The following is a 26,682-nucleotide window of genomic DNA, read 5'->3' on the forward strand; positions in this document are numbered from 1 at the left end:
CCAACAAACTGTCTGAGATCTAGAGGTGGTAGACACTGTGTACTATGATACTGGTCATGATCTGCAATTTGACCATGCCCCTATCTATAATAATCTGGAATGTCTAAGTAGTTGACATTGAGCCCCATGCGAAACTCAGTGTACAACTACTATGCAAAATAAAGAGGTATCTAGTCATTATTAGGATAATGACCATGTGCTGGTAAAAAATGAGGATAGATCATGCTAGCAATAATAGGATCTCTACATCATGTGACTCGGTAGCCTCTCACCCTACCTTGTGCTCCCTCATATGATGGAAAGAGATCTTTTTTGATGATTTCTTTGGGGGCCACCCTCTTGACATCATCAAAAGATCCATCTCCTAAAATATCAGCCCTAAGCTCCCTAGATATGGAAGCTAATATTTCAAGAGTAAATGAATGGTGACCTCTAAATCTAGTAGTTAAGTCCTGTAAACTCCTACATATAGTAGCACATATGTCTCTATATAGACCATCATTAGAGGACAATATAGACTATTGTAGTCTAGCAACTTCCTTCTCTAAAAATGCAAATAATGCATCAATATCGATGCATGGAGGTGGTGTTGCAAGACCTCCAGTAGGAGCTACAGGTGCAGCCTAACCTCCAATAGGAACTGCACCAAGAGCCATGCCAGGGCCTATACCACCTGAAGCCACACTAGGAGCTACATCAAGAGCTACAACATGAGCCGCATGACAAGCCCTACGAGGAGGTATAACAAGATCCCTACCATGAGTTATAGCATGAGCCCCACTATGAGAAACACAATGAGTTGCATGACCTAGAGCTAGAATAGGAACTGCATTAGGTGCTGCAATAGGAACTGCATCAGGTGTTGCAGCAGGAGTCGTAGTAGGAGCCGCAACAGTATGATGAGCAAGTTAATCATGTGAAGTCATATCTATGCTAATGTCTCAAGAGCTAAGTCTATTGTACATGCACAATTTTTTATTTAAATTAAAAATTTATATGTAATTTTGAAAATATACATCACATGTCTCTAAGATAATCTATGCAACATACATTAGATATCAATAAATTTTAAATACATATGATCACATATACATACATGAGAGTTAGAGTTGGAGTTAGTTAGCCTAGAGTTCTTGAGTTTTTAGAACTTTAGGAATTAAAGATTAATTCAATTAAATTAAATAAAAATTGTATTATGTAAAAGGTGTTTATATAGATAATGGTTATTGGTTAATGTTCTTCATGAGATCACTAGTACGGCAAGCTGACCTATTATTATATTAAATTGCATTTTATGTTATTTAAGGGTTTTGGATCAATTATATTATATATTATGATTGGTGTTTAGGTTTTGGATAAATTATATTATGTATTACAAATTTTGGTGTTTCTTAAATTTTAGGGATACCTAATTTTAGGTCAACTAAAGCCTTAAACATTGAGAGTTAGAAACAAGTAAGGAATCATCACAATAGTGGTCACAAATTTTTTATATTTTTCTTTATAATTTAAGGGTTTGAAGGCAAAAAGGTGAAAAGTGTATTGTTGCTTAGTAGACTTTCACAAATCTCTTGGTATTTTTTTGTCAAACGGCTTTGATTCTTTGTTATTTTTTAATATTAATTGTTATGGCATTCTACAAGTCTATTATGTGTAGTTCAATCACGTGTTAGTGAGAGAACATACTTCAAAATACCTTTAAGTTATGTTGTCTCTTACTATTGTGGAGCTATATATGTATGGATAAGCTCAAGGAAACTACTTTGCTTGTGTACAAATAGGATTATTTTATTGTATAAAAGATAATTTATTATTTTTATATTCATTGATGACATGATTTTAATGTCCTACTTAGAGGAAGGTCTCTAAATGCAACCATATATCTTAACATGGACATGGCATATATGTGACTTCAAGTAAATCAAGTGAGAAAACTAAAGCTCAAAAGTGTACTCCCAAATAACTTACCTCTTGTATAAAGGTCAAAGGATTGAGATTGCCTCTTAGTTTGCATATCTAAGGGTCTTATTTCTAAGAAATGCTTTATCTTAATACCAACTACCTAGTATGAACAAATGAAATGAGATTTCTCTTAAAACTCTATATCTATTCTTCAAAATGGGGTTGGAATATGGAGACATTACTTTGTGAAGTCTATCCAAAACTAAATTGAAAGTGTTTGTACTTCTATATTATGCAAATAACTTTGTATTAAAATATCAATTAATTTCATTCTTATTGAATTTAATACTACCTCACTCATTATGGTGTTGTAATTATGATACATATATTTAGATGGATGACCAAAACTTCAATTGGTTTCTTTAATTACTCTTATCTAGTATTCAAACCCTCTATGTAAACTATATCACAATGTGGGACATGCTCTAGATTATACAGTAAGGATTATTCTCTACTAGGTCTTGTAAGACATGCACTAGATCTTTCAACTACTAGTAGGCCAAATGACTATAGCCTTTAGAAATCCTTTCCTCAAAGCTCCAACACTAGTATGTAATATATATCTTCTTTTTGTAGATGGACTCATCTAATGTTTATTTTATATTAAGCTCTAATTATTATATAATTTTACATTCAAATCTAGCATAGAGATTGGTTATTAAATCCATCAAAACATCTATTTTAAAAAAATTATTTAGTGAAGCCTAGAATTGAGACTCATTTTGTTTTTGTATTCTCTTCTTACTATGAGAGTCAAGTTGGTTATTTTACCTATGTAAAGACTTGCACAACTCTCTCCAAAAAATTCATGGCTCACTAGGATTAAAGAGATGTGTAGCTTCTTCATTATGACAAATATTTGATATGAGAAGCTTTTAGATATGATATATATGTGATTCATCAAAGGGTATGAATAGTGTACTCTATATATTCTTTTTCTATTGTACTTTTCAATCTCATAAGTGTGTTTAAACATTTGTAGTAATTATACCACTATCTTATCTAATATGTCAATTCAAATATATAAAATCACATGAAATGAGATTAAAATGCCTCCAATTTATGTAAGTTACAATTTAGAAAGTTAGGAATGTACCACCATTAAATTATAAGTTTCTAATATTTATAAATAGAAAAAGATACAACAATGTTTTTAGATTAGTATCACAATTTTGGAGGTTATAATTTAGATATTATTAGAAATTACATGTCAATAAAGAGGAATATTTATTAAAATTATTTCTTTTTACGTAACATAATTATTTTATACTAAAAGAGAAGAAACATGATAATACTCCATCTTCTTGTAAGGTTGGGCATGAGGGGATACAAATATAATAATTTAGGCCATTTGTCTTTATTGCATTCTCATTGAGTTTGGTATCTAGCTTAGATGACCATCTATAATATTCTAAAAAATAGGGTGTTATTTAGATTTTATGGAACTCATCACATTGTTATCAAATGAAGCATAAGGAGGCTCATGTGTAATATCTAGAAGCTTATTCATGTGGAAGAATGTTATTGATCTTTTATGTTGCCCAAATTTTGAGTAGATTGTTGACATCTTCACCAAACCCTTTATAGAAAGCATGATTCTTCATCTATGAGCTTTATCTATGGTGTGAAGGTGTGTTCTTAAAGGGGTTACATGTATAGTCCTTTAATTTCTACTATGTGGGGATTTTATGACCCTATCTGGGAGGAGGGATTTTCTATCTTTTCTTAGAGTGACTTATTTTCTAATGGATTATATGTACATGGGTACCATTTCAAGCTTCATTTTTTGAGACCCATATTTTACCATCTAAGTTATGCTTAAGATTATGTTGGATTGAGTGGATCATTTATAAGGGTAGATGTCATTTTCACTAAATATAGGTCTTTGTTAGAGTTACATATTATTTCATTGGTCATGTATCTACCTCTGATTTTTATGTAAGCATTCACTTACCTTTTATTTTAATTGACATAATTATGAGATTTTGGCTTTAAAAAATTAGTAAGCTATACATCTTGCAAGATTATGTATCTCATTCTTAGAAATTATTATAAATTTTGGATTCAATATTGTCATCATGATAGAACATAAAGACTGGGAAGAAGATCCCTCACAAATTGGGCTCAAATATTACCTAAATGTAGACCTAGTCAACCAAGTCTTGGCATTGTTATAAAAAGAAGGGAGTGAAATTGAAATCTATATATTCAAGAAACACAGATTAAAGACATCTAGACCTCAAAATCACCAAAATGGGGTTTAATAGTTCTTAAGGCCTCTAATAATGGGTGCTAAAATTTTAGGAGAGCACAGCCACATTTCCAATCTTGGACTTCTTCTTATCTAGGTATGCCCTAAGTTTTTATCAAGGTAAAGTGGAAAATTTTATTTGTTCTAGAGCCAAGTATCTAAGCCTAGAAATGGTCCATAATCCATAATCCATCATTTAAAATATATATAAAATAAGAATGATCTAAGGATATTAAATCTTATTTTATCCCCTAGATCAAATATATTCAAGGAGTAGTTATTCTAAAATATATATAGTTTTCCTATTTTGTAGTTTGATTACTAATTGTATAAGAAATATAAAGGGTTCATCTTATTCTATTTAAGTAATATATTTTTATAATTAAATTCTAGTAAGTGCAATTCAAAACATTTCTATAGCTCTCTCATATGGTATCAAAGCATGTTTATTGAATCTAGTTGAGGATTGAAGAAACTTACAGTAAGGAATTATGAATTATGGTCTTTGGTGAATGATCACCTGTATATCAAATACAACTCATGCATACTCCATTTTGACTATTATTTTTCTAGGGGTGATATAACACTGGTAACTTTACAATTAGATCATTCAGAGCCATGGGTATGATGGTGATGACTAAGTTAGGTAGATACAAAAGAATTAAAATGGATAGACAATGTTGTGAACCTTGCATTCGTCCAAGTGTATAATATCTTCCTTCTCTTTGTTAACATATTTAATAGAAGTAGATATAGGTACCTCTCTCTTTTTTCAAGCTACTAGTGTGGGTGTATATAATTGGTCTTAAGAAAGTGTAAATATGTAGGAGTTTGAAATTAGGGTTAGCATTAGAACATTGTTTATGTTTTCTTATGATTGTTAATGTTGTTATGTATTTATGTATATAATCTTTATGTTCTTAAATGATACAAATTCTTTATGTTTTTATATATAATCTTTATGTTCTTATATACATATTAACTTTTATTAATTAAATGTTGTAATGTTATGTATTCTTTAGGTCATACTCTTTATATGTTCTTACGTACATGTATGTTATATTCTTACCTATGCATTAACCTACATTCTTATATATATGTATAATTTAGGATCTCCCCTTAAGACATGTCATTGAATATAGTTAATTATACTTAGATTAAGGCATTAAAAATAATAACACATACATAAACATGAATATCAATTGAAAACATACATGTTTCTTCATTTAACATGAACATATTTACATACATTTACATGAATTAAAATATACATTAATCTACATTCTTATGTATAATTTAGGATCTCCCCTTAAGACATGTCATTAAATATAGTTAATTACAATTCTAAGATAAAGACATTAAGATCAATAACATATACATATAATTTAAATGTGAATATTGAAAACATACATGTCTACTTTTAACATGAATGAATATACATACATCTATGTTCAAAATAAAAAAATACATTTTAATATACATTAGATTATGTATAATTTAGGATCTCCCCTTAAGATGTATGTATTAAATATAGTTAGTTACACAGTTTAGATTAAGGCATTAATATGAATAACATATACACCCTTTTTTCTTTAATATTTTTATAAATAAAGCTAATATTTTTCTAAAAATGTGTTTCTAATCAAACTAATATTTTTCTAATAAAACTAATATTTTTCTAAATTTTATTTTCTACACTATTGTTTTTTTAATATTTTTTAATATTTTCTAATTTTCAAGACTAACTTTTTAAAAATATTTTCTAATATCTTTTTAATATTTTCTAATGTTTAAATCCAAATATTTTCTCATAGTTTTCTAATATTTTCTAAACTATTTTTTGTACAATATATTTTCTAATGTCTTTTTAATAATTAAATATAATATTTTTTCTAATGTTTTTCTAAAAAAAAATTCTAATGTTATATTATTATAAAAATTTTAATGTTTTTCTAATGTTTTTTTCTAATATTTTTCTAAATTTTTTATTATTATAAATTTTCTAATGTTTTTTCTAATGTTTTTCTAATATTTTCTAAATTTGTTTTCTAATGTTTTTTTTATAAAGTTTTTATAACTTTTTTATAATGTTTTTCTGATTTTTTTTCTAATATTTTCTAAATTAATATAATTAAGTTTAACATAAATAAATAATAAAAATATTAAATTAAAATTAAAATATGCTAAATGAAAACATAAAAAATGTAAAAAACATTAAAATATGCTTCGAAAGCATTAAAAAATGCTTTGAAAATATTAAAAACATTAAAAATATTAAAATAATAATATATAGACATAATTGAAGATGAGAATCTAAAGGAAAATGACGAGGAGATGCTAACCAATAGCAAACATTCACTCCAACCTCTGCTTGAATAGTGAACGCCGTAAAAAATGAACAATAATGGGTAAAAATAGCATTTTTAAACGCTGAAATTTGGCGTTTCATATGTTCATAGTGAACATATATAAATGTTTGCACGAACATACATAATCATTATCAAATATGTTCGCTACAAACACTATTTAAAAATATATTCATTGTGAACATATTTAGTGTGTTCACGTGAACATATGGTAAATACAATTTCACATTTTGCAAATTTTTTTTGTTTTTGTTCGTCCCACTAAAATGGAACCCATTATTGTGGGTTCACCCCAGATAAGATATCTTTCTATACACATATGGTAGTGAACCAATTAGGTTTTCTTCCTCTAATGGAATTTGAGACACTCACTTTTCTATTACAGCCTTTCGGTAGGATTCATTGCTTATGTAACATTTATAAGACAAATTATTAATAGTTTGTTCAAACATGCTTTGCCAATTATGGTATCAATTTTTCACATACATTATTTCTTTAGATTAATTAGTGGACACCTACTTAATGTCAATAGTTAAATTGTACTGACATGTACATAAAAAAATCCATAAGAGGCTTTGTTACAAATCATTTGGATACAAATTTCAAAGATTTACTCGCTTTCATCCTTATGTTGTCATGGACAAAGAAGAATATCAATATATGAATAATAACAAAAGTACCTCCTCCTCTCTTTGATGTTTCCTGTACTTGTGTAAATTTTTGTTTCTAAGTGTTGGGAGGCCCAAGATAATCATAAGTTAGAGGCACATTTTTTATCATTTATTCAGAAGACATTTGTGAGGCTAATTTCTTGTATAATAAGCCACCTATGAGTTGATCTTTCAAAGACAATAATGTGCACAACCATTATTGCCTAGAATTATTTATTTTTGTTTCCAAGTGTTGGAGACCCAAGATAATCATAGGTTAGAGGCACACTTTTTATCATTTATTTGGAAGACATTTGTGATGCTAATTTATTGTATAATAAGTCACCTAAGAGTTGATCTTTAAAAGACAATAATGTGCACAACCATTATTGCCTAGAAGTATTTATTTTCTATACGTAGAAATATTATTACTACTTACTTGTTCATGTCATTGATCTTTCAGTACACAAAGATTTTGTTATTTACTTTTTCTTTTTGAAAATTAATTGTGTGCAAGAAATATATATTCATGAAATATTTCTACAATGTTTGGGTGATAATAATAATAAAGTTAGAATGATAAAGACTAAGAGGAGTTTTTTGAAGTCTTTATTGAGCAAGAACCAATAATTAGTAATTTAGCATACTGAAACCTCCCTCAAAGTCAATAAATTGAAAATGATTTGTTCAATCCAAAGCTCTAACAACACTATAGATCATAATTTCAAGTGTTTGGTTCAATCGATAGCTCTAGCTAATGCAAACAAATAGAAATTTTAATTGCAGATGGGAAATTTGGATTCAACAATTCATTTTTAAGGTAGTGAAAATTTTATTTATCTATAAGAATTTGTTTTTAAAGAAATATGTTTTTAGAGAAATACTTTTCCAAAAAAAATTTAATTTTTTTCCTATAAACTGATCTATTGTAGAGATTTCCTTTAATGTGACAGAAAAGGCAATTATTCACAATTCACAAATTGTTTGATATCTAAAATGTTAGAAGACATTATTGATGTGATATATATCTCAATTATAATAACAGACAAAATCCCTTATTCTTGTCTCTAACTTTCATTTATTCTCAGGAGTATTCTTTACTTCATTTTTTAATTTGTTTTCTATTATTGTCATGGTTTAAATGAAAATCATTTATTGATTGTAATACATGTTAGATATAATACATTTCACTTTAAATTTGAATGTGAAATGTGTAGTAAAACCAGGAAAATGACCAGCGAACTGTTTGACAATATGCCATAGAGGATTATGGTTTCATGAAAAGTAAAGATTGCGGGATATTCACAAGACACAGTTAGAATTCGAAAGGAATCAATTGTAAGTGCGATTTGGCTTTTACTCCCATTATAGTGGGCATTCAAAAGCATAATTACATCTACTGAAATTCCTCTGTGTGAAATGTATATCTGTTAATTATTGTAAAACTCCAAGTTACTATTCATAAAGCAAAATACACTTGGTGCTCGTTATCAATATCGCTAGCTAACATTCAAATTTCATTGATCTACAATGGTGAATGACTGTGCTCTGCCAGATTCACATTTTAAACTATGTATGGATGTTAGCGCATAGGTTTGTTATTGTCTTTTTGGATACACTGGTCTGTAGAATAGTCATACCCTCGTAACATAATAAATTGTAGCAAAGTGATCAACAGAATGGATCAACAATCAACAAAATCTTTGGACCTGCCAGGTACAAGTGCTACAAGTGCTAGTTATATAGATAGGATTAATATGCAAATTTTGAATTTTTGAAACTGTAGTTTGAATTATACATTAATCAAAATTAATTTTCATTAAAAATTAATAGTAATAAAGCTAGTGCCTTAATATCTCTCTACCTAATTTACACAGATCTTTGTATTAATATAAATATACTAGTTGATAAATTCGGTGTAATAGACTTTTATCATGAAGTAAACACTTTTTTCACTCATTTTTATGTTCAGTGTGATATATCTCGATTATAACACATTGTTTCTTATATATTATAATTATATAGATATCAGCATGCAAAATTTGAATTAGCCTGCGAGGTTTAAGTTTTGGAGACACTAGTTTGAATCATACATCAATCAAAATTATTTTTAATTAAAATTTATAATAATAAACTAAACACGTTGATATCTCTAAATTATAAATGTGACTTACACAGATTTCCCTAAATATGAATAATGCTAGTTTATGAATTCACAGATTCTTTATCATGAACTGACCACTTCTTCCATTCCTTTCATGAGTCAGTGTGATTTATCTTTATTATGACACATTATTTCTTATATGGTTTGCTATTATTATGTATTATATAGATACGGTTAGCGTGCAAAGTTTGACTTTATCTCGCGTCTTCTGAGTGGTTGACTTTTCCTTGACGTGAACATGAATTCCCAATTTCTGCACAATTCTCTCTACTTGTTAAGATCGCTTTTGATTTTAATGTTGCTCAGTTCAGTCTATCCAGAATTCCACAAAAATAATGGATCTGGGAATCTATTTTCAATGCTTGGTCGAAGATAACCAGAATGGACCGAGGCGGAGCTTCATTTCATCCTCAACAAGAACATATAACTATGTATTGAGGCAGGTTATATTTGTTTAATTTTCAACATACTAGCTTCCCCTGTTATGCATTAATGGTTTCTTGAATATTAATAATAGTAGTTCCCTGCTTGATTAAAAAAATTAGCTATCCGTGTCCGTTACGTTAATGATTTATCTGCAAGTTATATGTGCAAATAAAAAAAAGCTTTCTGAACTATTTTTTACAAGAGTATCATAATTCTTTTTTTCTTTTCTTTTTTGGAAAAATACAATACATGATTAACATGATTTGAAGAAGCACGAGCCCAGACTGCTTTTCGATGGGCTCCAATGCTGTATCTGCACAATATTTTTTCTGACTGTTACAATCAGCCCGCTCCTTCAATTTCCTGTCAGTGGAAGGGTATCCTCATTCTTTTCCATTGAGGATAGCCACTTTAATTTTAAATAGTCAATAAATGTGTTTTCAAATAAGCAGTATCTGATTTTTTGTCCAAGAACTCTCGGAACATGGCACACAACGAAGTTTGCTATTGATGTCAGAGAACAGAATCTCTTCCATGCATGATATTGCACTGGGTCACCAGCAAGTAATGTGTATGGCCTAGGTGAATTAAATATTTCCTCTGCTGCAAAACACTTTCTCACTCCACAGAGAAAGCAAGAAGTTGCAACTAGTAGACGACATATTAAAAGTGTCCGGAAATACTCTATCCACAAAGGGCGAATTCCACCATCCCCTGTACAAAAACCCTCCTGTTCACCTTCACTGCTGAACAGTGTTCTGTCGGAACAATCCAAACGAGCCCCACATGCCGCGTTGTATGACTTGCATGCCGAGTGACAAACGCGTAATCGATTATCTCCATCTCGATCACATCTTTGAATTGAGATCTGCAGAAGAATGACAGAGTTAACAAAGATTTAGAAGAATACCAAAATCTTATTTTCATATTGACATTCAACATAAGTGAACAGAAAACAAATAATTGTTGTTCAGCTGTTGTTTGGCTAGAACACCACAACTAGAGCCTCCATTTCCAACAACTGTGTCACCATAATGTTCAAATCACAAATGTCAATCTTATACAACCTTGGCCAGATGGGAGAATATATCACACTAATCTCATGATACCATCACAGAAAAATTAAATATTCTAATGTCATGACCTTTAGACAAACAGACAGAATAATGGCAAACCACTATTCATGAGAAGAAATTGTGACAAAGCTTTGAACAGACAGTACGATGGCATGAATTTGATGTTGAGCTGGAAAGAAAGGAATATTTACATGGTATTGGAAGTATTGGTACATTTTACCTTGAAAATGCTCTTATTGTTCTTGTTACTCAGATGCACGTTCTCTTTATCTTAAGAATATTAATGATCAAATATTTCTTAGTAGTAAGTGGAGGAAGCATTGGTAGCGCGCGGTGGATATTATCAACTTTTTTTAAATGCTATATTGAGTTTCTGTTGATTTCTGCCGACTGTTGTAAGGAGTTCCTTAAAAAAAAGAACAAAAATAAATAAAAATTCGACGACGGCAATATTCCTTCCTTCAATCACACAGCCCTCCTCGTCATTTGATCAGTCAGTTTCCCCAGCTTCACCTGTTAAATCCCTCAAGAATGAAGACCAGACCATAATCCAGATGATGGAAGCATAGTGAACTTTCACGAGTGCAATTATATACCATGGACTCCCAAATCACCATTAACTAATGATCAAAATGCTAGCCAATGAGATTGGCTATTTTTATAACCTTAGGTTAGTAGCCATTTGTTTTTAGTACGTGGGATGTGAAAGGAAACATAGAAAAAGCATACAAAAGGGAATGGTGCATTGCAACTCATTGAACAACCTAGGTGCTTTGCAGTTGCTGCATAATAACCACTAAGCATGAGGTCTCAGGGACGGTGAGCTTGGGCTTCTTTCCATCTTTGCTCTGAAGATAGTTGCACGCAATTGAAAATGCAGCTACAGGCATAAAATTTAACGTTCTTTTTACAATAAGAAACCTACATATGTAATTATAAACTAGCATACAAAAATATGCACCTATAAACTGGCATAGAGTAGGGAGAATTTGCATGTCATTTCCCTTTATAATTTTAATTTCTATTTGAAATAGTCATAATTTCTTCTATAAAATTCCTGAGTTCTATCATTTCTTGTACAAAAGAATTCCAAAAATCATTGGGGCATTAATTTCGTTATTAAATTCCTGACTTCCATCCTAAAATTTCTTAGATAAATAAGTCAGATATAATGGGGGCCGATTGCTTAAGGAAGACTCCTAATTTCCTCAACACAACACACTGAAGGGATTGTTCCCTAATTTATCATATAGGAAAAAGAAAGGAAGCACACAAATAGAAAAAAATTATTACAACCAATTGCTTAAGGAAGGCTCCTAATTTCCTCAACACAACACACTGAAAGGATCGTTTCCTAATTTATCATATAGGAAAAGAAACGAAGCACACAAATAGGAAAAAATTATTACAACTCACACAACAAGCAAGGTGCTTAGCAGCTGCTGCACAGTATCCACTATCTAAAACACTAAATAATGTGCGAGTATTAGGAATCAATCTATTGTAATTTGGCATTACAATAACTGCTTCTAGCTGCTGCAAAATATTGGGTTCACTTGGTGCACAGTGTTGACCTTCTGCCTCTTGGACTAGCACATCCCCACACATTGACAAGGTCGAAAACAAGAGACTACTATTCTGACAAGTGTATCCTACATAATCCGAGCAACAAAACTCGCAAACGCTATTATCACAAACTCCACCATGCAGGTTGCACTGCTCATCATAGCTAGCTGCAGATGCACACAAGAAGATCAAGGCTGTTTTAGAATTGTACCCATAAACAATATTTGATAATGTTCATAATCTTAGGCTAGTAGTACCCATTTAATTTACTTTTACTGAGGTATAACCAACATGAAGAATGCCATTATGCAGGAAAATTATAAATAATATTAGAAAAAAGGTTCATGATGGTACCAGTGGAGCAATCAATTCTAGTATAACCAAGTTCACAGTCACAAGTGCCAGCTGAGGTGCACTTGCCATGGCCACTACGACCAGCAGGACAAGTTCCTAAAGCAAGTTTGCTTTATATTAGATAAGATTATACAAAACGTAGACATTAATGAGGGAAATTTATGGGATAGCTGGAATGGATGAAAGACCCTTTCTCATAGAAAACATAAAAGAACATGATTACTTACATGTGGTACAATCATCACCTTTGTATCCAAGAAAATAGTCACACTTTCCATCAATACAATCCCCATTAAAATTATAGGAATTGGCACATCAACCATAAAAATCTAAGGATATGTCATGACAAAGTTCATGATGAGGGCAAATCAACTCCCCTGAAAAGTAGATTAAGTGGATTTAGAATAGGGATAAGCTAGTGTCATTCCTTGTGACAAAAGAATTTCTTTTATTTCAAATGTGCAAAAAATTAATTGATGAAACAAAATGCAGAATACTTGGACAGACCATGAGAGAGAATCTAAGATATAACATAATTGATAATACCATTGAAGCCAAGAAATTGGATTGGTCTACCATTTTCAAGACAAGCTCTCCATTCTCCATCAAAAACACTTTAGACTTAAAACATAATTATCATTAAAATTTTAGTTTAATCTTGAGAGCAACATAATCCTTCCTTGCCACAAAACTTTACTGTCCACAATCAATGTATGCTCTATATTTTCAACTTAGAGAAGCATAAGCTCTTAATAAAGGATCAGCAGGAATGGTTTAACTAATCATTAATGCTAATTCCAAAAAATTTCCACCTATGTTTTCTTTTCATAATATCAATTGCATCTGGTAAGTCCTAAATCTACAGGTGCAGTCGAGGTTATTCAATACTAACAATTGCATCATGTGGGTTACAATGGCTATGTCAATAGGCAATTCAATAGGTAGGTAGTATAGCAATTTACAAATCTTATCCATCACTTTCCATTATTTTTAAATGTTCTCACCACAACCTAATTATTTCTTATGTGCTAGCCCTAATACAAGTACCATCTCTCTAGCAAACTCAATTATCATTGCAAAATGTTAATCATACATGAGTTGAATGAAAAATACAAAAAACTTAAAGTGCAAAAAACATTCAAAATGTCCTTTCGGTGTCTACACTCATCCTTTCCATGTAACATGAAATTATCCACACTTCAACTTTTGTACTTTGGCTAAAGATTAAATCCATGCTTGCAATAAATCTATTTTCCCCTACTCTTTGGAATGTAAATGTTTCACAAGAAAATATTTATGCATACATCAAATTGATGATAGGAAAACCTTGTCTTAATTTCACTATTTAGAGTCTCCATAGTCAAATATTTAAATGTGCAAAAGAAATCAAATATCAACCAAAAAAGGCAACAATAGATTACTTCTTAATAGTAGTTCAGAATATATAGTGAAATAGAGCTACTGGGAATGGAGAGATTCAAATAAACCTAAGATATTTGCCATCAATATAAGTGGCTAAACATATTTACCAAAAAACTTTTCTACAGACAGTGGACAATATTCTCTAGTCTCATATATAAAGGCTACCATGAGTTGACATGTTGTTACTGCCTTAGTAGATGGAATATTTAATCACTGAACATTGCCAATATACTAAGGGAAAGTCAGTCTAGATAATATAATGTTTCCAATGCCTAACAAATGATTGGCCTTGGTTCTCCTATCAGCAAACAATTTATAAAGGAGTGTCACCTTCTAAGTTTTACTTTTGGCCTCTCTATCTTGGACAAGCCATTTTGCAGGAGCAATTTACAGAGTTTATAATCTTGAAACATATTTGTCATCAAAGACACTTGTTGCCATTTCTCTTTTTTCAGCCAAAGATATTAAAAAGAATCCTGGCCTATTTTTTTCTACTTTATGTGGGCTTTTGGGACATTAAAAGAGAAACAAACGAATAATTTAACTTGTCCAAATAGTAATTGTGCTCATAAAGAGGCAACTTATGTTTTATGATTAAAGAGGCAACTTATGTTTTATTATTAAAATCATTTAAGGAGGAGTTGAGTATTTTAGAAGATTTCTCATATATGAAAAATGGATTCAATGAAAAAGATCTGACTATTTATATGAACAATTTAATTTACCGATCACCCATGAACAACAATGATTGGGTTTGGGGATGAAAACACTTGTCTCCATTAAAGTGATTTAATCCAGTCATTCAGAGACTGCTAGTGTGTTTAAAATTGTAGTTATTTTCTCAGATCCAGTTTTGGATTACAAATTTCAGAAATCTATGAAATTAAGTTTAAACAATTGAATGATTTGTGGTAATTATAGAATACCATTTTTGGGTGTTCACAAGCAGATTTTCTAATATTATAATATTATATCTTTTCCACCCATTGATAATATGATTGAATTGCATGATTACAACCTCCAGTTAACTAGCATACATGTGAAATAATATTTGAATTTCTTTTAAGGGTTGTATAACTTTCATTTCCAGCTATTCCTAATTGATGTATATTTGCAAAGTTGTCATATATTTCAAAAGGAGTTATAAATTGTGTGACAATGTGCCAAACAAATCAGGTAGCAGGTAGTTTGTAATAAAAGAATTGTCTTCTATTGGATGCAATATCCTACTTTATTTCTCCAAAAGTCTAAAAGAATTATCTTTTATTGGCTATCGTACCCCACTATATTTCTCCAAAAGTCTCTGTTTAATATTAGTGACAACCTCACATTTCTAAAGGAATCTATTATAACTACAAAAGAGATAGCAATATATATATGATACTAATAAAAAAAAATTGTGTCATTTAGAAAGATAGCGATGAAGGGAGATAGGAACTGGAAGCAGTTGTGTGTGAGGGTTTTGGAAGCTTTTTTTGCTACCACTGGGCTATGCATGCATAGGGAGAGTGCCCCATTTCTCTTCTATCTAGTGAGAACTTTTGTAGATTCAATATTGGATGATTATTGTTGTGCAGGGTTTGCATTTATTTTGGAAAACAAATTTTAAGAGTTTTTTTTCAAAGTTTGTCTGCCAGGCTATTATGGCTATGAGTGGGGTTTCCACAAGTCTCATTCTTGCTAGAGCCTCTGGTTGTGATGGATCTTCACCTGAGGTGAGGTCACTAGAGAAGGAGCCATTTTATGTTAGCGAGCGCCAGAAGTTAAATAAAGTTAATGGTTGTTTTCCGCGTAGCTAGGATCAGCCTGTGCTAGTTATTCCTCTAGAAGCAGTAATGGAGGATGTAGACTATTTGGCCACATATGCATTGATATGAAAATTTCTTGGTATTCAAATTTCCCTGGCAGCTCTAGAAGCTTGGATTCACCATTCGTGGCAAGTAGAAGGTGATATGGACATTATGTTGGCTGGGAATAGCTACTTTTTGGTGAATTTCTCTTGCATGTCAAATTGAAACCGATTCTTTGAGGGAGGACCATAATTTTATGATAGAGTAGGTCTTTTTGTCAAACCCTGTCATCTAAGGTTCAATTTCGCTGAGGATCTTCCTTCGAGAGTTCCTGTTTGGGTCCACCTACCATGACTTCCTTTGGAGTTCTGGCATGAGGATATCTTGCAATAGATTGTCACTATTCTCAAAAAGCCAACTGCTATAACGCACCAATCTCTGGACAAAAAAGTTATTTCCTATGCCCGTATTTGTGTTGAAATTGATTTAAATAATCCTTTACCAGATTCTCTAGAAATTTGTCTTGGCTCTTCTTCTTGGATCCAACAGCTAGATTATGAATCTATTCCCTTTTGTTGCCACCTTTGTCATGTGTATGGTCATTTATAGCGTCAATGCCCTCAAGCCTCCAAAGGAAATGGTACCCCTATTGGGTTTTCTGGTCCAAGGATGGCTAATGATGGTAAGGGGAATGGTCAAAATGTTAGTGGAAAAGGAAATGCTCAGTCCGATAGTGCAGGCAAAGGGAAAGCTCATATGAACACTTCAAGTCAGGGGCTAGGGCCATCTAGTTCTACTGGTCCTGATAAGGATGGTTTCATCCCAGCTCGAAACTGTGCTAAGGGGTGGGGTCAAAAATGATCTCATCTAGATCAGCAAGTGGACTCAAGGTTTAATCATTTTGAGGTTCTTGACAATATGGTTATAGAAGAAGGTATTCCTCTAGAGGCTCAGCGTGCAGCTACTGGTTCTGAGGGGAGGAATTCTACTCTTAGTGGCAACCAAGATGTTGTAGTTTAGCATATGCTAGAGACTTCTATTGGCCATGAGTCTGGTGGGCCCTTGTGGTTTCTCTTGCTCCACAGGAAAAGGACTTTCTTCTGGAAAATTTGGTTAAAGATGTGTTTGCCTCTGGTAAAGGAAAGGGATCTTCTCTTGCTTTGGGCCTAATGCAAAGACCATTTAAGAAAGTCTCTTTTACTACTTCCTCAAGAGTTGGGCAAAAGCAGGATCAAGAAAAAATTAAACTTACATGAGATTTATTGGTAAAGTCTGGGGTTGTCAAGACCTTGGATGAGCATTTTCCCCACTCTACTCAATGATTATTCTCTCATGGAATGTGAGGGGGTTGAATAGCATCCCCAGACAAAAAGCTATTCACGATCTGGTGGTTGAGCATTCTTCGAATATCCTTTGTATCCAAGAGACCAAGCTTTCAGTGGACTCCATGTTTAGATGTGCTCCTAACATTTGGTTTCTAGTCCAATGTCAGTGTATTGGTGCTTTGGGAAGCTTTGGTGGTCTTGCCATCAGCTTGGATTCTAGGAAAGTTAAGCCACTTTACTGGGTCTCTTACCTCTCGGCTCTTTCAATGGTTGCTTCCTCTCTAGAGACTGGAGAGATGATTCTTGTTACTAATGTGTATGCTCCTATTGATCTCCCTAGCAAGTCTAAGCTCTAGGATCATATTAAGCATGTCAGAAGCTGTCATCCTTTCTTGCCTTGGATTGTGGCTAGAGACTTCAACTCTATTCTTAGTTTAGAGGAGAAGAGGGGTGGGCTAGCTCGCTTGGGTCCTTCTTCTAAGCTTTGACAAAATATTGATCTTTTACATCTCTCTAATGTCAAAACTCTCAATGGGCTTGTTACTTGGAACAATCAAAGGGTTGGAAATGATGTTATCTCAGAATGCTTGGACAGGTTCCTTGTTTCCTACTTTTGGAATTCTAGTTCTCTTTCGCTCTCTTTTGAAATTCTTGATTGGAGAGGTTCTGACCACTGGCCTATTAAGCTCACAGCTAGTTATGTTTCTGTCCGCAAGAACCCTCCCTTTAAGTTCCAGCTGATGTGGCTTCGAGAGTCTTCTCTTCATGACTTAATGGCTCATTGGTGGAGACAGGGAGGCCTTGCCTATGGCACTGCTATGTTCTCCTTCTCTAAAAACCTTCAATTTGTCAAAAGGAAGTTGAAGCATTGGAACAGGAATTTTTTTGGTAATCTCAATATTATGAAGAAGAGGGTTCAGGATTGTCTTGATGTTATTACTAGGAAGATTCAAGATCTGGGTTTTTCAAAAGCTCTTGGCATTGCAGAATCTCAAGCTTCTGCTGATTTAGCTAACTGAGATCTTAGAGAAGAAATTTATTGGAAACAAAAGGCTTGAGTTGACTGGCTTCAGGAAGGGGACAAGAACACTGCATTTTTCCATAAATCTGTGCAAGCTTGACGTAATAGGAGTTACATTTCTTCTCTTGTTACTTCTGATGGGACGCGTCTGACTTCATCTCAAGCTATTTCTAGGGAAGCCATTTAGTCTTACTCTGCTCTTTTTTTAGATGATTTACCTCCAACAGAGAGTGAGGAGAATACTATCTTGTCTTGTATTCCCTCTGTTGTGACTAGGGAGATGAATGATTCTCTTATGAGGCCAATTAGTATGTTTGAATTGGAGGGGGTGGTCTTTAGCTTACAGAAGGGCAAAGCTCCAAGGCTGGATGCTTTCCTTGTTGAATTCTTTCAAGAATTTTGGGATATTATCAATCATGACCTTTTGGATGTGGTTCAGGAGTCCTTTTTCAACAAAGATATGCTTCGGGCCTTGAATGCTACTTTCTTAGTCCTTATTCCAAAGAAGAAAGAGGCTAATCAGCTAGACTTTTTTAGGCACATTGCTCTTTGTAATGTGGTCTATAAAATCATCACTAAGCTCCTAGTAGAGAGGCTTAAATTTTTCCTTCCTATGGTTATCTCTGAGGAACAAGGGGGTTTTGTGGCAGGAAAATTTTTTTTGGATGGGGTGGTTATTGCTTCTGAAGCTATTCACTCTATGTGTACTTCTAGGGAACATGCTATGTTTATTAAGCTTGATATGGCCAAGGCTTATGATAGAGTCAATTGGAATTTCTTGCGGAAAGTTCTTCTTTCTTTTGGCTTCAATCAAGATTGGGTTAGATGGGTTCTTAGCTATGTTACTACTCCTTCCTTCTCGGTCCTTAATGGTGAACCAATAGAGCTTTTTGGCGCTTCTAGAGGTCTTCATCAGGGAGATCCCATCTCGCCTTATTTGTTTATCATTATGGATAAGGGACTTGGTAGAATTTTCAAGTTTCATGTTTCCCAAAATTTGATTCAAGGATGGCAATGGGGAAATGGTTTTCCTGCTCTTTCTCACCTTCAGTTTGTTGATGATACTACCCTTGCGGGGAGAGCTTGGATTCAGGAATCTAAAGCCTTTCGGCTCACCTTGGATACTATTTGGCTATCTCTAGGCAGAAAATTAATGACCACAAGTCCTCTATTTTTTTCTTCAACACTCCTGAGCTGATCTAATGGAGGATTGCTACTATCTTGAGATTTTAGATTGCATCTCTCCCTCTAACTTACTTGGGGTTCCCTATTGTGGTGGGTAGACAGCCTGGGCTTTTCTGGCAAAATTTGCTTGACAAACTTTGACAAAGGGTCAATAATTGGACTCACAAGTGGCTGTCTACTGTTGGTAGGGTGACACTCCTTCAATCTATAATTTAGGCTCTTCCCATACATAGAAGCATGGTTAAGGCTATCGCAGTGTATGTTCTTAAAGAATTTAATGCCCTCTCTTGCCAATTTCTTTGGAGTGGCAATTTACAAGATACCAAATGGAGCCTCATCAATTGGGATACTGTTTGCAAGCCAAAAAAGGAAGGAGGTCTTGGCCTTCAGTCTACTATCTTGTGCAGTCAAGCTCTTGCTGCCAAGCTTTATTGACATTGGTGTACTAGTCAGTCTCAGCTTTGGGCCTATATCTTTTCACACAAGTATTTACCTGGTGTTGAAGCTTCAGAAGTTTCCAAGTTTTCTCTTGAGGGAAGAGGCTCTATGGTGTGGAATACCCTCAAGATTGGTGCTCACCTAGTGAAGAGAAGTTTATTTTGGATCTGCAACAGAGGCACTAAGGCTCTATTTTGGAGTGATTCTTGGAATGGGCATCCTCCTCTCCTTTCCTCTCATCCTCACTTGCAGTCTCTTTGTGCTTCTTTCCTTTCTACTGGATGGAATAAGGTGGCTCATTATAAGGAGGCTTTTAACCTGGGCCTTGTTGTGGGTTATAGATGGAAGAATTCTTCTTATTGGCCTTTGGGTGGCTCACTGGGAGATCGGCTGGAACTATCTCAGTTATTGGCTTCTAGGGAGTGCAGCTCATTGCAGGAACCTGATGTTTTGGCTTGGGGAGGTGTTTCTTTTGGAAAGTATTATATTTCTTCTAGGTACCTTGTGCTGATGAAGCAACTTTTTGGTGAGGTGGAGGTCTCTTGGTGGAAGAAAGTTTGGAATAGTTTTTTATGGCCTAAGTGTAACATTTTCCTCTGGATTTTGGTTTACAATCGTTGTCTCACTTGGGATAATCTCTGCAAGCAAGGCTTCCAGGGGCCTTCCATCTATGTTCTCTGCCGCAATAGTGAAGAGACTGTATCTCACCTTTTTTTCCAGTGCCCCTTTCCCAAATAGATTTGGCACCTCTGGTAGAGTGTGTGGGGATGTACGTGCTAGCATGTGTCCTCTTTGTCTAAATTCTAGGACCATTTGGTTCATTCCCCTTCCAAGACTTCTTTTCTTCAAGTTTCTTGGACTATTGGCCCTTCCCTTATTTTATGGCATGTTTGGCTTCAGAGAAACAAGAGGATCTTTCATGATTTGCAGTTTGAGATCAGGCACCTATGGGGGAGAATTGTTAATTCTCTTCAGGAAACACTCCTTGCTAAATGTGACATCGGTGGGGGTTTGGATCCTATTGATGTTGGTATTTACTCTTGCCTCTCCTTTCCTCTTCAGGGTTGCACTCCCTCGATCCCCCACATCTGCTCTAGGAATAGAGCTAAGCAACACTCTCAGCGTGTTAATCGTCAGGGACATTGGTCTCCTCCTGAGGTGGGCACTCTTAAAATCAACACTGATGGTTCTTCTTGCAGAAATCTTGGTCCGGTTGGTATTGAGGGAGTCAGGCGTGATAATTCTGGTGATATCTAGTTTCTATTTTCTATATACAAGGGTTACCATACTAATAACCTCATGGAAGCCCTGGTTATCTTGGTTGTAGTGGAACAGTGTTGTCTACGTGGCGGGAAAAGAATCATCTATGAGACTGACTTGCAGATGGTTGTGAACTTATTGCATATTAGGAACCTTGTGCATGTGGATTGGAATTTGGCTTTGGTTATTCAACAGATCATTTAGTTATGCAATTCTCTGGATTCTGTGTCCTTTATGCATATCCCTCACAAGTGGAATGGTGTGGCTGATTGTCTGGCTAAATGTGCCGCTGAGCAGGACATTCTTGATCTTAGGATGCTTCCCCTTGATTTATCTTAGATGCTAGTTCAACTAGTGGACCAGGATAAAGCTATGTAGTTCTCTTTGTTTCTTGTGTTGTTCAGATCTCTTTGATATTCAATAAAAATTTTACCCCTCTTTTAGTTTAATATATATATGATACCAAAAATACTTTCAGTATCACTGCCAGTAGGAGACTTTTATGGTTTCTGATTTATTTGCTTAGATAATTCATGGGATATTCAAGTTGGATTTTTCTAATAAAAATCATAAATTTTCTAGGGATTTGCAAAATTAGTAAATTATTCATTTATCTAACATTAGCAATTAATTATTTCATAGTCTATGTAGTCCTCCACCAAATATGTTTGTATTTTGTTCCAAAAGGCTAGCTACCCAAACCAATTTGTGAAAGCTTCAGATTCCTAGTATCAATCTATGCATTTTGCTAAAAATATATTATTGAATTTTTGTAATCATTCTCAAAGCCTACCATAATAACTAGTTCCAATCATTTTCTATATAAAGTTTATAATTAATTTGGAAACTTGCCACCAAACTTTGTACATCTTTAATTCCAAATTTTGTAATAATTTGCAAATTGAGTTGTGCAACTTTTCACCAACATGCATATTACAATACTAATTTGATCCTTCACCATATGCTCACACTAAAATTGTGCTCATCAAAAGGTGGTAATGTTTCCTGCATTATTACTTATGAAATTGTGAAATTCAATTTAAGACCTTGTGTGCTTGAACAAAGGTCAATATTTATACAACCATGAGACTAGCAAAAACTAAATTTATAATTCACCCCCCTCCCCCATAGCTACACTACAATTCTGATCTTTCACCATATGCTCTCACCTTGCTCACACTGAACTTTTTCTCATCGAAAGGTGCTAACATTTCTTGCATTATTACTTATGAAATAGCAAAACATACATGAACAAAAGGTTTATATTTATACAACCTTGAGACTAGCTACAACAACTAACTTTTTAATTCATCCCCCCTCTCCCCCAGCTACAACAGCTAACTTTCTAATTCATCCCCCTAGCTATAGTACTATTTTGATCTTTCACCATATGCTCTCACCTTGCTCACACTAAAAATTTTCTCATCAAAAAGTGGTAACATTTCTCGCATTATTACTTATGAAATTGCAAAATGTGTATGTAAAAGTCAATATTTATACAACCTTGAGATTAGCTATAACAAATGACTTTATGATTCATCCCCCTTCCCTCCTAGCTACAACAGTTGACTTTCTAATTCAGTCCCCCCTCCCTCCCTCTAGGTTTAAGAGAAATTTTGAAATAGTAAAAATCAATTATACAACCTAGAGACTACCTCCAACTGTAGAACAAGAATTTTAGTGTGCAAAGAACATTAACATTAAAGAAAACATTCACAAACTAAAACTATATTCACATATGAGATTAGACAAAAGAAACAATTAAGGAATGCAAACCCAAAAAAAAGGAAATACTCCATGCTTCCTTGATTTTGTAGATGTGTCCTTTGATGTGGATGTATGCTCAAATGCTCAAAGTTGCTTCAATAGTGGAGATAGATAATAGCAAATTGGTAGCTTTGTGAGCTCTCAATTTGGCATTATAAGGGTATGGGTATGGCTTTTGGCTCTCAAAAGGGCATGGTAACTTTAGCTCAAAGATTGTTGATGAAATGGCTTGGGACGAGATTCAATTTATAGGCTAAGGGGTAGAGGGATGGAGGGCTTAGATGCAAGGATGGATGAAGGCTTAAGGAGGGCTAAGATGCACTCAAAGGGGAGCACATGGATTGTGCTTGTTTAGCACCAATGGGAAGGTGACACTTGTCACAAGGAGGATGAGTGTGAGAGGGTAGGGTAAAGGGTTGGTTAAAGGCATGATGAGTGGGGTTGAGTATGTAAGAGGGATGTAAGAGGAATGAGTGTGGAAGAGGGAAGAGTGTGGAAGATGGGTGTAAGAGTCATGAGTGGGCTTGTAAGAGTCTTTTATGTTTTGTAAGAGCACTCATGACTTGGTGGTTGGGATTTTTGAGGGGAGACTTTGGTTTGGATTAGGAAAGTCTTAAACTTGTTTAGGGAATGTGACAACATTAGGGGGTGGATTAGGCTTGGGTTTAGGATTAGATTAGGGATGTTAGAGATGTACAAGTGGATGGCATTAATGAGGGTGGGTGAGTTAGTGGCTAAGCTTGGTTAGTATGGGTGGATGGGGTGGTTTAGGCTAAATGGAAGATTAGAGATAGGTTAGGGGTTTTTGAATTTGAGGATTTCATTTATCAAATAGATTTATTTAATAAATGGGGATTTTTGGAATTAGATAGAAGAATAGAATTTAATTGATAAATAATAGATTATTTGATTTATCAATTAGGACTATAGATGATTAATTAAATAAGAATTTAATTAATGATGCCTTTAGAGATGGCTAAATTAGATTACCAAAGTAGTGTAATCAAATTTAGGTGTCTACACCAACAACTAACTTTCTGATTCATCCCTCCATCCTCTCCCCTCCCCTACTCGTCCCCAAAAACAAAATTAGTATCAATGAACAAGAACTATAACCTAGCAATCCTCCATCTTCTTCCCACCCTAAATTCCATTCCTTGCCAAAGCTTCTTCCAATTCAATCAAAGTAGCATAGATTATCATATTGAAAACAAAGCAAAACCTATATATATTACTCTCAACAAGGCAACCAACTCACAAAGATCATTACAACATGGCCCCTAAGATCCTGTCACTTGTTAGATCCATCTAACAATTTAGACACATCTACATTCCAAAATGTCGCCTTCTATTCAATACTAAAATAAATATCTACCACACAATCAATGTTTTTTTTTTTTTTTTTTACTCACAATAATTTATGGGAAAGAGTTGCTCTAAAGAAAAAATATCTGGCACCCAGCAATTGGTAGTCTCCATTCATAATAGCATGTTGCAAAAGGCAATGATGAATTTATCAAGTTTGAATTCATGTTAGCATGAAAAGTAAACATGATGGTTCCAACCTCGCCTCACTTCCTCTATTTATTTGTGTTGTGGCCTGCAATTCACCATTTTCACTACCTTGCTCTCTATATCTCCATCAAGGATCATGTAGTTTAATCTAAAACTTCTATGGAAAATTTATTACATAGTTAAATCCAGAATAATTTAAAATTGATGATTGTGGACTATGGAGATTATTACTTTATTGTTTGAATCTACTTTAACGCGTGTAAGTAAAAATTGTATCTTATCTCAGAATTATTTGCTTATATTTTTAAATTTTTGAACTTTCAAAGTAATTTGCTTCTTTGGTCTCTTGGTTCCAACATCATCTCACTCCCTCTATTTACTTACCTACGGTCTTCAATTTACTAGTTTCATTATCTTATCTTGTTCTCTACATCTCCATGATGGAGCATGGAGTGTGATCCAAAACATTGATAGGATAAGCAGTACATGATTAAATCTAAAAGCATTCAATACCCAATATTATGGACAGTGGAAATTAAATTTCTTTAATGCATGAGGGTACTTTAACACGTGTAAAGTAAAATTTGCACCTCTTGTCAAAATTCTTTGCTTTGTCTTTTAATAAACTCGCTAGACTTAAAGCCCTTGGTCAATCTAGAAGACATAAATATGCATAGAAGCTAGCTACAGAAATAAAGAATTAGGAGTATTTTTTTTTAAAAAACTTTTTAAATTAAACTATTTCAATTGATTAAACCTAACTCTTGGGCTACAGCTAACTTGTTAATGAATGTTTCATAAGGCACAACACTTGGTGAAGGTTTTGCAAATTGGGTTGCAAGCTTTGAGTTTAACCATGGAGGAAACTAAATAGTTAAGTGCACTCAAGCTAGAGTAGTACTGTGATGGGTGACCTCCCGAGAAGTCCTAGTGCTTCACCCCTATGAGCATCACCTAGATCCAATGAGTGCTAGGTGTTCCATTTATTCTCATGAGAAATGGATTTGGATTCATGTTGAATCACTACTCATGAAACATGGGTCAATGAGTTTGACTCAAAATCACACAGTTAAATTTTGATAGCAATATCACAAAAACTATGATTTTGCTAATAAAATTATTCCAATATAATCACTTACAAACTACACTAGAATACATTATTCATATTAGAATATAGTTTGCAAACTATTTAAACCAAAGTCATACAGTTTAGATGAAGGGAAGAGAAAGTAAAGAGATAAGAAAACAAAGTCATTTAAATATTTAAGATCTCCAATAAAAGTATCAGAAGACAGACTGACCTTTGACATTCAACAAACATTTCTGGCAAACACTTTATACTTAAAATAGATTATATGAAATCAAAGGATTGGAGAAAAAAAATTTATGATCTCACCATCAACATATTGACGGGGTAATTGCACTCCACCATCTTGACCACATGCTGAATAACCACTCAAACGCAGATGCCCTTTAACGGGTTCAATGGCCAAAGTTCTTTTGAAGCAAGCCGCTGTCTCGCTAAGAGCCTATCCAACAAACTCTTAAAAAGGGTATTAGTAATCAAACTAAAACATTCTTATTACTAGTTTCTAAGATCAAACAAATCAAAATAAAAAGACACTCATTTTTAATGACAAACAGATAGATTTATAAATATCTGTATGGCCTGTAGGCATATATGTGTTAATCTAGAAACTGCAAATTACAAGTAGGAAAAGTCTGTAAAGTCTGAAATAATATTAAGAAGATGTGAATCAATATTACTACCACCATTATTATTTTACCTATTACCAACCAAGATCAACTTTGAAAACATGGAATCAATACAACTGATTATCCAAAAACCTACTGTTACTAGACAGTAATTTTGCATATTGAAGTGGCATTATCAAAGTTAAAAATTTATACGGGATGATGACAATTTGTAACTTATATCTGCACTTGTAAATGACCAAAGGGTTTCTTCCTGAGAAAATAAGAAGTCGTCTTTAAAAGGGTTCTTTTAAATAGAACAGAATTCCACAACTGCATAAAAACAATTAGTAATGAAACAAATTGTCATCTGAATCCAAAAAATGGCCACCCGCAGGTATCAGTGATATGAGAATATAGACCCTCCTGGGAGAAAACCAAGCAAATCA

The 26,682-nt window shown here is 33.5% G+C and overlaps 1 pseudogene; it reads right to left on the reverse strand.

The window, feature by feature from the left end:
- Positions 1–623: 623 nt before the first annotated feature.
- LOC149563681 (uncharacterized) overlaps positions 624–26,682 on the reverse strand; it is a 29,788-nt pseudogene continuing 3,729 nt past the window's right edge.

The sequence above is a fragment of the Cupressus sempervirens genome, chromosome 4 (assembly GCF_028749045.1).
Source record: "Cupressus sempervirens isolate cs-2001-9-10 chromosome 4, ASM2874904v1, whole genome shotgun sequence".
Taxonomy (NCBI): Eukaryota; Viridiplantae; Streptophyta; class Pinopsida; order Cupressales; family Cupressaceae; genus Cupressus; species Cupressus sempervirens.